We start from the raw sequence: 13,188 nt of genomic DNA on the forward strand, positions 1-13,188 counted from the left end.
AAATGTATGATAACATGTCCCCCATTCAGGTAAACTAAACCCGATTTTATAATAGCTCTTTTATTTATGAGATATGAGTATTTTGAAAAAAAAAAAAAAAAAACAACTAAAGAATAGGTTGGCGGAACCATAAAAGACTCGTAAAATAAACTTTCTTATAAATACATACGCACCTTACTCACCTTTTATAATTGCTATGCTTACGTTCTCCATAAAAACAGAAATTCTCTTTTAGTGATACTTTACACAAGATCATGAAGTGGGTTCAAATTTAATTAAAGGCAAAATACAATACAATAATCCACAAATATTGCCTCAAGTGAGTTTAAAGATTTCTAAACACTAGTGCGAAACCGGGCTCTGCCGTTGCGATCGATTTACAGGTCTTGAGACGAAAGTAAGAAGGGTCTTACGCACACAGTAAGTAAAAACAATTAATATGCCGGTAACTTTCCCCCAAATGGGTGTATCTTAAAACTAATCTCACCATTATTTTTCTAATTAAATTCTAGCCCGAAATTATGTATCATATTACCCTATTCCCATTTTGAAAACTTGACCTTAATTCAAAAAGGCGGATTTCAAGATGGCTGCCATCAAGGTCATATCTACCATACGACTTCCCCCCAGGACTTATATGTATCCACATGGTTTTTCTTCACTTTTCTTCATTAACGCTCCGTTTACAAAGGGTAGTAAGGGACTTCTGTGGTAATCTCTAATAACCACATCACAACTCTTAAAAGTTATTAAAAAAAATAGAAAACATGCACCATGGCACAAATTTGTCATCACAAGTAATGATGCATACATGCCTTCTATCAGCAAAAAAAGTTTCATTGAAATTGGAGCCGGACATTTGAGTGATGTCCCTTGTGGGATGTGATTGAACGTGACGTCAGAACACATCGCCCCCCTTTCCGGAATTTACGGGAATTAGGTGACTGAGTGAGCACATGTGGTGCCAGCTCTCTCCAGCGACCTATCAAGGATCATTGCGTGTATGCCAAGACGTGTCGCCGTTTTTATCCATGCCAAAAGTCGACATACTGACAATTAGGTAGGTAGTCATGATGGTCTGGCTGATGTGTGCGAATATTTTAACTCGTACATTTTGTCTCGACTCGAATTTCGAGACGTCTCGACTCGAATTCGAGTCGAGTCGAGACACGAGTCGAGACAGAAACATATTTTCGAGTCGAGACAACATTTTCTCGAGACGAGTCGAGACAGACTTAAATCTCGACTCGACTCGACTCGAATGCATCCCTAACAAATATATTCAAAATACAAGCAATTTTGTAATGAAAAGTTCTGCCATTATTATTTTTTTTTTATTGCGGTAGCCCCCAAAATAAGCAAAATTGGTGAAAAAACAAAATCAAAGAGCGTTACGTAACAAAGCGGGAGGGGTTCAGCCTTCCATTACGAAGTGTGACAATGGAGAGGGAGGGGGTAAAACTGATCGAAAATAGCGTTACGTAATATGTGAACGGCCCCTAATGTCTATTATGTGCGTTACCTACCTGCAACACGTTTTTGAATGACTCCAGTGTCTTCATTAGTTCTCGAGATATGTATCTTCAAAACAATGTGTAGAAAATGAAGTAGTCTTTTCATCGATATCTCGATCGATTGTTTGTCATGGCCAATACTATAATTCCTCTAAATATGGTACTTTCCTGGTGGGACTCCCTATTTATATATATATATATATATATATATATATATATATATAGAGAGAGAGAGAGAGAGAGAGAGAGAGAGAGAGAGAGAAAGAGAGAACTGGTTGTTAAAAGATTAGAATAGCACCACTGTATAAAGTAGAGATTTAGTCGTACACTATTAATGTGTTATTATTAATAAAGTGAAATAAGTGTATCGCGATGTGGTTCAATAAATTGTGTCGTCAGTTAAAAAAGATTGAGAATTACTGAGTTACGGGGTTAGAAAAAATGTATCCACGTAGGGGAAAGTAGGGGAATGCCACGCAACGAGGGAATACCACGCACCCTATTTTCTCGGTTGTAATGCTTCGAAACTGATCCAGGTTAGTGCTGTTATCTAGTTTGGATTATGAAAGACATACCGCATCAGCGAGGCGCCAGTTGCTGCTGGTTCATGACATGGCGAAATGCTGTTTTGCTGTAATTTCTTCTAATTTGTTTCGCTCGCAGATTTCGAGGTATATATTGAAACACTTAGTTCATTTTTATATTGTGTATACAGTGTTTTAGCGTAGTGTGTTAGTAGTAAGTTCATGATAAATCTGTTTATATGAAACGGCGTGAAACGGCTGAAGGTTCACTTTTTCTTTCTCGGTGTGAAATGGGGTAATTGCACGCATGTCATCCATTGTGGCTGGTATTGTCCCTTCACGAAGCAGTTATCAAAAAAGCTCATGCTGCGTTTCTTTTCCTTTTTTGTGTTTATTGCAAATGCCGTGACACTATATTAGGCAAACAGAGAAGTGCAAATGGACATTGGAACAGCTGCAAAACGCCATAGGAACAATAAATGGCGGAAGAAAAGTTAAAGAAGTAGCAAAAGATTTTGGGATACATGAAGCTACATTAAGAACGAAACTGAAAGCTAAGACTGTCTGTTCTAAGAAAATGAGAAGAAAAGCTGTATTCAGCTCTACACAAAAAGCGGAACTTGCTGGCCACGCTTTACATTTAGCCAAGTTGTTTTACGGAATGTCTCCAATTGAACTACGCAGAGTAGCTTATAAATACGTAGAAGCTAATAATAGCAAGCACAATTTGAATAAGGAAAATCGACTTGCTGGGAAGGATTGGTAGGGATTGTTTTTAAAGAAAATTTCCACGCTAAGTTGAAGGAAACCTGGAGCAATTGGTATTAACAAGGTCGACGCATTCAATGAAGAAGAGGTGAAAAGGTATTTTAAGAACCTGACAGAAGTAACCGAAAAATATTAGCAGGACTTTTTTTTTTTTATCCAAAGGAAGTGAAAAAGAGCTCGGAGCAGTAATATCATGCGGAAAGGATAAAACCTTACAAAGCTGCCAGGTCTTACATACCCCTATGTTTATCTACCCAAGAAAACGCATGTCACGTCAGTTGCAGAAAGGAGGACCTACTGGATATACCTACACAATTCGTAGGTGGATCAATGAAAAATGTTTCTTCGAGCGGCTGCAACATTTTGCTCTTATTGCGAAATCAACAACAGATGATCCAGTCCTACTTATTTTGGACGATCACACGAGCCATATTTCATTAGAAATTTACAATTTTTGTAAGGAGAAAGGAATTGTTATGGTCACAATACCTCCGCATACCTCACATAAACTTCAGCCGTTAGACCTCACCATTTTTGCTCTCCTTAAAACATATTTAACCAAGAATACACACTGTTTGTGAGACGCTACGATAATAAAAAAAAATCTCCATATGACTTAGCCGAGATCTTTAATAGAGCTTATATGAAAGCAGAAAATATGGATAAAGCTGTTAATGATTTAAAAAAAAAAAAAAAAACGCGGGTATTTGTCCTTTGGAGCTGAACACTTTTAGAAAAGAAGATTTTGAAGCTGCTCAGCAAGTCCAAGCCGTAGAACTTGAAGATGAAAGAGACTTCTGAAGAAGTGAATTCGCAATTGCTTCCCGATGCTCAAATTATTATAGGCATGCGCCAAAATGAACAACCATTATCGACGAAAATAGGGCTAAATCGAGAAGAACATCAACTACCTGGAACATCATCACAACAGTCACCATTGCTTGTCCAACCGTCTTCTTTGCAAAATGAGGCTTTGAAAGTCGCATAGATTTCTCCTATCCCTGCCTGGCAACTCCTCGAAATAACAAAAAACATTCAGAAACAAACAAAAAACAAACTTCTACTTCAACCAAACGAATATTGAACGATACTGAATTCAGAAAGATCACTAAGCGGAGAAAGCACCAAGAAAGCAAAGTTGAGAAGAAAACTCGAAAATTCAATGTTGGTGGAAAACGTGAAGACAACCTTAAGAAACAAATTAGAAGTAGGCCTAAACGTACAGATCTGAATCGTATAAACCTGTTACTAATGTGTAAATGAATCGTACAGGTCTGTTAAAAAAAATGGGTTTTGGAAAGTGATTCTGGTGCTTCACGTTAAGGAATTTGCGCTAGTAACTAATGCGTGCCAATACCCGATGAAATGCATGGGATTTCCCCGGTGTGGTGGGGAATACCACGCGTTTCCCGTTTTCCACAAAATTTATTTTTACAAAACCTATGAAAATCAAGGAGCACTATCAACGACCGAATATGAAACTAGAATGTTTAAGTTACAATATACATTTTCTTTTCTTGTTAATTTGTAGTGAGATATTGGAAAATGTACCTTAAGTGCGTGGTATTCCCCCACTTTCCCCTATATCTGCTATACATCACATGTTCAATTGTAAACAATTAACAATGAGTTGCTAACAATGGTAATGTTTTTCATATCAACATAAAAAATAGTCATCTGTTTGTTTATTTTTTCCATAGGAGCTTCCTGAAGATTTTCATTGTTGTTATATGGAACATGACGGAGGAAACGTCCTTGTGAGTAGAGTCACGGGTGACATGAAACTGATTCTTAGAAAAGCTGTCGGTAGTTTTTTAAACAGTGGTTATCCTGTGAAGAAGGTAGGGTGATATCATTTACTCGTATTTATTTATTTAATTTAATTTAATATGAAACTTCTAGGATAGCAACGATCTGTGCTCCGATATAGGGGGACCCGAAGAATATTTTCTAGAGGGGGGCTCATCTCCATGTTGTTATATTACGTCTGGTATTTTTAGTATTTAATATACGTGGTTTACTCTATTACGTATACATTTTCTTGAGCCAAGGGGGCCCGGAACCCACCCTGCCCTCCCCTTCGGGCGCCCATGCTCCGATATCCATTTTTACTCCATTGTGGCAACATATTCTATGGAAGCTTCCTCAGTAATCACAGAGAGTGATTTTGTATTTAGTTGTTTCAGAAATAAAAACGGAAGCAAAAATTGAATTCCAAATGTGGCGACAAAGTCACATCAGTAGCTGGATAGCGATAACACTTTAAATGAATTTATCTCGAAACTAACATTGGGCCTTTCGTTGTTGCTATTCTAGATCGCTCATATAGCGACCTCAAACTCTCCTTATATGATATGTTTGTCTTTTACAAATAGATTATTTGGATAATAGTATATTCTTATCAATATCAAGCAGTTAAATGTAGTCATTCATATAGGCCTATCGTAGCAAGGGGCAGGGAACTCTTGTTCTCACTCTGTGCTCCCTTAAGAAATATGCTAATGTACTTTTTGCAGAGGATATATGAATTCATATGTCTGTCATACTGGTCCTTGATATTTTAAATGCACCTCGTTAAATAAGCCTGGATTCAACAGTAATAACATTAGTATCAAATTTAGTCATTTAACGTGTTAATATTAAACTACATTGCGCATTGTTAAGTCATTTCGGAAATAATATTTTTTAAGGGTTGATGGAGGTTCGAGATACATCTCATGTCCTAAAATACATTTTCAAAATCTGACTGGTCTGGGTGCTACTATACTTTTTTCAGTCATTCCAACAAAATGATACACAAACTACATTTTATTATGTATAGAGATTTTGATTCTTAATATATTTAATAATTTAATATAATAGTAAGTTAACATTTTTTCCTAGTTCGTGTATTTCAGTTTCCCTTCTACTTACTCGTATTGTTTATATATGTTACACTTTTTAAGGTTTATATATTTGCCTATTTTTGACTTTTCTGGTCCCGCGTAGCTTAGTCGCTAATGCTTTGGCATTTGGTGCGAGTGGTCCCGAGTTCAATTCCTGGTGGGGACATTCGGTCGAAAAGGTGTAACAGCTTTTGCAGGATAGCCATCCTAAATGAAGTATTTCCTGGGTTTTCCTCATTCACAGCAGGCAAATGTTGGCATGGTACCTAACAAAATGTTCCCAGGCCGCTTCCTTCCTTCCCCAGTCCTTCCTTTCTCTCTAATCTCCCGGGCACTGTGACCACCGAGGAACGTAATCCCTTATATGTGTGACGGACTAACATAGCCGTCGATGCCGAAATCTAATTTCTAATTCCCAATCCCTTAGATTTTCCGTTTTGATGACCTATTTGCTCGAAGTCTCCGTAACGTTGCCCCGGTGTCAATGCCGCTGCTGAATGAAAAAAAAAAAAAAAAAAAAAAAACGACTATATGGTCAGACGAGTGGATATGGTGAAGAGTAAACAGGGGAAGAATTCAGATACAGGACTATATGGATAATACTCATCAGAAACATCGATCCAACATAAGTGAAAAAAGAGAAAGAGAAAGAAGAAGAATGATTGTCAGTTGTACAGCGGGGGACACTTCTAAATGGTACACCTTAGCCGTAAATCTCCATATGGCTGTACCATTTAGAAGTGTCCCCGCTGTACCACTACCAAATCTTCAAGCTTTATATAAAATAAGCTTATTTTGCGAATGAGAAACTTACGGCATTATTCAGAAGAACCTTCGCCCTTACTACGTTTTCTTCGTATTTTCAGAAATTAAAGAACTAAATTTTAAGTTCTTTATTTTGTATATCGATTTGTGCAGTCCAGCGATAGAACATAATGATAATTATCATATTTTATTTTAAGTCATAGCTAGTCTGTAATATAAAGGTTACCAATGTCTTTTATTTAGCTCCATCATAAGTTCAATTACTCTTGCTTATTAACAGGTTAACCTAAAATACTTGAAATACGGATACCGATTATGGAGATATTGGATGTCGAAAGAGCCCAAGGGATTTTTTCTTGATAAAAGGAAGGTAAGCAAATATAATTGAAAATAAAATAATTTTCACTTCTAATATTTTCAAAGTTCAATTTCGTTTGTCCTTTTATTTGCTTCTTTCTTTCATAAGTAGTACAAAGACAAACATGAAGGCGAAAAATGAAGGCTTGTTTGGATTCCCTTCTTTGATTATTAGCTGAATATGTTGTACTAGCTGGAAAACAACTAAGTCAAACTATATAACTCTTACCACTGGTGTAATCTCAAAAAGAAAGAAAATAGACACAGTTTGCTCAGGCTTTCAGTTTGTCTTTGTCTTCTTATATTAATTTGCTTACATTGTATTCACTTTAATAAACACTTACCACTACTTTATGTTTCGAAAAAGTTTTCTTTTTCCTTTTAACTGGATTTTATAAAATTCTTACTCGTCAAACAGAAATGATACGTGAGCCAACTTCAAAGCAACATTGAGAATAATGAGCTAAGTTAGTTCTTATGTTTACAAGTGTGCGAAGCGTATATGTGTCACCATTTAGAAAACAAACAATGATGATCTGTTAATTATTATTGCATTTGCTGCATCTACAGTACATAAGTAAATAACAATTTCTTGCAGCAAAATTAAAAAAAAAAAAAAAAACTGTCGGTTATTATTACCCCGAACTACGTACTTTTTAAATCGCCACAGAGTTTGTATGTTCGTTCAAAACAAAAGTGGCTCCAAGTAGTCAATTCAGGCTTCAACTTTTGTCGTCATAGAACCTACCATTATCGAAAATAGTTGAAATTATATTTACTTCCGGTTTCAATACTAATTTCCATATAGGGAAAACGGTAAGAGAAATTGAGATGCGGTTTTCTGCATTCAATTGATTGTATGAAGAATAAGTTCTTCTTCTTAACTGTCTATTTAAACCAGAAGTGGTTCAAATTAGTCATTTCCGGTTTCAACACAAGGCCATAGTGCGAAAATCTTAATAGACACCAGCAAGCTGTTTTCTGCAGTCAATTCAGTGTCTCAAGAGATCATAACACCACAGTCCACAACACTTTACCAAAACCAAAAGTGGTTGGGATTTACTATTACTTCCGGTATAATACTGATTATCATAGAGCGAACAGGATAAGAGATATCGAGTGGTTTCTGCAGTTGCTTCAACTTTCCAAGAATTGAAGGTTCCATCACCTCCGTTAACTATCTGTTCCAACCCTAAGTGGTGCAAGTTTACGATTTCCGGTTTCAACATTTATCGCCATAGAACAAAAATGGTAATATATAGCGACAAAATGTTTTCTTCAATCGACTCAGGGTGTTAAGAGAATATAATCACAAGCTGCAACATCCCATTGAAACCGGAAGTTGTTGAAATTTACTATTACTTCCATTTTCAATACTGATTTCCGTAGAGCAAGAACGGTAAAAGATATCGAGATGAAGCTGTTTTCCAATCCAGCTTCCTAAGAGTAGGTTCTATTATCTTCTTCCTTAACCATCTATTGAATTCCAAATTGGTTCAAATGAACGATTTCCGGTTTCAGTCTATATTGGTATAGAGCAGAAATAGTCGAGTAATAGCCGTCTGGTATGGATTCAGCATCCGAGGAACAGATTCTAACTTTGTTCTTTTTGCAACCAGTAGTTATAGATGTATTACTTCAAGTTTGAATATTGAATTTCCATAGTTTGGAAGTCTACCTTAGTTTTACGCTGTTAAACGAACGAAATGTATTTGTTTTATGCACAAACCAATATAAGAAGAACCATTACTTTAAAGTAAATACAATTAATGTTATATCGAAAATCTCGCTTAAATATTGTTTATATGAAGTTTGCATTAACACTTTTTCCTTTTAGGGATCCATTAATGTATGGTGGGAACTCTTCAAAAAACTTCTAGGCCGAAGTCATTACTCTCTTCCTGCCCTCTTATTGTTGGTTGAAAAGAGTTTTCCTCGAGACAGACCGCAATGGGTTGAAGACATAACAAGGAAAATGAAGCAAGAGATCATGGTAAGAAGTATCTCATGCTATTCACATGACATATACCATTTAGTTTCTGCCTCTCAGATTTCAATGAAGTTTGCTTGAGTATCATAAATCATAATCATATCAGATGAAATTGTGTGAAAGTTAATGTCTGAGGTAAACTTGAAAAGCTCAAATAGGAAACATCTTTGGGGATTTAGTAGATAATTGTAACTACTAAGAGTATAAGAAATATAGAATAAATCAGTTGGGGCTTCAGAGTTCCGTAAGATGGAAGTTACATCGGCAGTGGCAGTAAAATCAATACCTTCCGGCGTTGGGGAACTCTAGTGATTTTCCACTTTAAAGAAATTCTTTAAATTCTGTTACGAGGCACACTTTTATTTATTTTTTTTTAAAAAAAGCAATAACAATGATTTTGGCATTGCATAATCACGTATTTAATATATTTCTTACATACAAAGTTATTGAAGTTAACGTCAAATATATTGCTCAGCACATAAAATTCAAGAAGTGGAAAACAACTGATTTTCTCATCATTGCTTATCGTATTTCTTCAGTTTGGATTTCTTAATGAAATAAACCCTTATGTTAACATCCCACGGTTATGTACTTTATGCTAAATGAAATGGATGAATGATGAAAATCAATGATTTTTTTTTTTTCTTTTCGGAATTGAACCATAGACGCACGCGCTGACCATTAGATCAGCGCAAGGACATTGAATTTCTTAATAGATTTCGTAAAACTCATTCATTGTTATATACTCATTAACATATATATTATTAACAGTGTAATAGGAAACAGACACAAAAACTAAGTATTGGTGAAAAGTTCTTGTAGCTTCATTTCTTGTATATTTATAACACTGTATTAACTTGTAAAAGAAGGACATGGAAATATTGAGGGACATGTTGCATTGAAATTCAAATATGTATTTATGAGCATCGAAACTTCGATCGTTCCTGAAGCAAGTGAGTAATTAGTTCAACCAATTCCTTTCAGTACTAAGATGTAGACCTGCAGTTTAATGTAAACTCTGCATCACACGTGCTTCTTCCTTGAAATGATCCCTGGTGTCACATGCAGAAGATGTGTGAAGACGTGTTGTCTGTTTAGCACGAGAAAGCTCCAAAATATGCATGTGGTACAGCAAATCTATTGGGGACCGAAGTACTGAACCTTTTTGTGTGTGTTCTCGGCCTTAAACTTACCCTACTGACTTGATAATTGACTCAAAATCACGACAATTATGACCTTTAGGCTAGTAAAAGCAAGAGAAATTCGCGTTTATGTAGCCTGTTTCTTCGTAAAATCTAAAAATTTATATTTCAAAATTTGCTATTATCTATTTAGTTATTTTTATTTTATAGCTATTTATTTCAATTACAGGCGTAACACTTACATATTTGTCTGTAACTTTGCATGCGTTCTTCGCAATAACATTGCAGACTTAAATTGATTTAAAATGTAATTCGAGAATAATTATTCATTTCTTAACTGCTCAGAAAACAAAAAGAAGAAATCAAATACGTACTCATATATCATATGATATTAAATTCTAAAATTGGAAAGAGCATTAGGAAAGTATTTTTTTTTTCTTCATAGTAATTTGTTATACGCATGAACGTCGCATCAAAAGCCTACTGTAGAGCTCTGTCACTTTTGAAACAAATGACTATATTTCTCCTACGAGAAGCTGAAAAAAAAAAATACACCTTCCGAATCTTCTATTCCTTCCTTCCATTTAGCGCGCGATAAACAAGCAACCTACCGGTTATCTCCACCGAACTACCTCCTCTCCCGGTCACTGCAAGGAATAGAAAACGAAAGAGTTCGCAGTCACGAAAAATGTGTGATTATATTATACGTGAGATCAAGCACTTAAAGAGTTGTTCTGTGGTAGCACCGAACACTAGATAGAACCGAACCAGAACACGAGAACAGAGGAGGGTAACATCAAACATTGTGACTTAAACTATATTCCCATATCTCACATTAAGCTAAATCAGTTTTGTAGAGTCTACAGTAAAATCACTTAAATTTGTGTCGAGTAGTTCCTCATTCGTAAACAAGAATAAATTTCAATAATTGTTTTTTTTAAATATATTTTTCTTTAAATTAATTGGGAAGACACGTGAGATGGGTCATAAAATTTCATGTGTTCAAAATGAATTCTGAAAGTCAAGGCAGTCATAAAATGTTCTTTTGATACTCGTAAACACCTTTGATTTTTCGTGGAATGTACTCTATAGGATTACATGTGTTACTTACCCACAGTACATACCCTTTTTGTTTCAATACAGTGTCGTGAGGAACATATCGATTCAAATCTATTAATTGAGGCATATGTAACAACATATCTGTTTAATTCTGGTTCTAATGGATCTATTCATTTACCAGTCAAACTGCCACAGTTGTTGGATGACTTTCAGCTAACTTTGCTTTTCCACAGGATTAACCAAATAATTATTCAATCTCAGCCACAAAATTGAATAATATTAAGAGAAAAATATACTAGTTAATTTAAAAAAAGATATTTCCTTGCAATCAAGTGTGAGGTCTCATTGAATTCGAAAAACAGTCATCTCCATCGAAACTAATTTTACAGGAGAGACAAAACACTAAATTAGTCAATCTGCATCTGATAGATAGGACTGTTTGCATTTTTAGACCGTAGAATATGGCTGTTTACACAAGATTACATCACTTTGATGCTATAATAACCCATTTTGTTTCATTACAAAACTAAATTAAAAATTGGAGATGATTTGTTTTTGTACAAAGCAGGAAAATATACTTTTCATTATGTTAATCAAATAAAAATATTATTAATCATTCTCTTACAACTTGAAATAAATATATTTGCCACAATAACATGGGTATGGCTGTCTGTCACTGTAATAGTATTAACAGTTAACGAAAAGCTAAACCAAGTCTATAAGTTTAGACATTCTTTTGGATCATGGGTTATAACAGGTACTAAAGTAAGAGTGTAAATTTAGAAATCATCTTCTGGATCATGACAATCTGTGGTGGGTCAGAAACAAATTTCTTCAGAGAAAGCCAAAAACTCGTGGGGAATGAATTTGAGCACTTTCTTGATGTCTGCAATTTTCTTCAGAGCAAACCTGAATGTGCATAAACCACCAAAGAAATGAGATACTTCACCAGGTACTTAGTTTAATTGTAACTAAAGCTGATGTAATATGGACAAGATGAAAAAACTGGTCATGTGGCAAAGAATTTCAGATCTCTCTTCAGGAGTAAATTTTAAAAACATCTTATGTTGCACTCAAAAATAGGAAAACAAATCTGGTGTTCAATTTTGTAAATTTCAATGTTTGAGAAAGCCAGTGTGCTTCAATGGTCATACGAATACTAATAATTCTTAAGTTGTTTCTTGATTTGTTTACGTACTATGAACGACAGCAAGAAGTGGTATCTAGCACTACTACTACTACTACTACTACTACTACTACTACTACTACTACTAATATACTGTCTCACTTGCAGTCTTTACCTGTACGTCTCTCAGGAATATATTTGCTTTTCTGTGTGATGAATTGTGAACCCTTCACTCTTGCCATTTTCATTTTATGAGATTCATAGTTTCTTTTATCTCGCTTGCTTTTCTTGGACATACAATCTGATGAACTATTACCTGAATCACTCATGTTGTGCTAAGCACAAGCAAACCAAAGTATATAAAATAACAGGTAGCCCCAGTTCGAGTTTAGCGTTCTAATTGGCTCCCTATCCGTAATGTCTTGTGGAGGAACTTTTGCCCATCTTGAAACAGTACCAACTAGCGTAATTGCGTATGCAGTATTTCACTTGTTCTCTTGAACGATACCTCGCGAAACCCAAAGATGTTATAAAATAGAGGATCTGCCCGTATATACCTTCATCCTATTAGGTAACTGAATGATCACCATATAGATATGTTGGCTCAAAACATTGCGATCTTCATATGTAGACATGTAGTGTGTCTCTTGTTCATTTTTATTTAAGTCGTTGCTTCATACATTGTTATTTTATATGTTACATGCTATACGTATGGGTCTACAAATAGGAAGAGAAGAAATTATCACATAAGAAAATCACCATTCATAGGATACGTATGGCTGTGACATATGGATTTACGATTTTGTGGTATGGGCAAATCCTCTATTTTACATCCTTGCCGATACCTCCACGTGACGTCACCGACCGCAAAGTATCCTGGGAAAAATGAGAACAGAAAGGCTCAATCGAAAGTCCCCTGCAAGCAAACACATAAATTAGTACACTGTTCGCTTCCGTGTACAACTTCGTGACAAATGGCTATCATATGGTCCAATGTGCTACCATCTGAAGGAATATTTCCAAGTTTAGTTCGAGAGCAAGTCATCTTCAGAATATGG

Source organism: Thermobia domestica, chromosome 10, assembly GCF_964235325.1.
Source record: "Thermobia domestica chromosome 10, izTheDome1.hap1.1, whole genome shotgun sequence".
NCBI lineage: Eukaryota > Metazoa > Arthropoda > Insecta > Zygentoma > Lepismatidae > Thermobia > Thermobia domestica.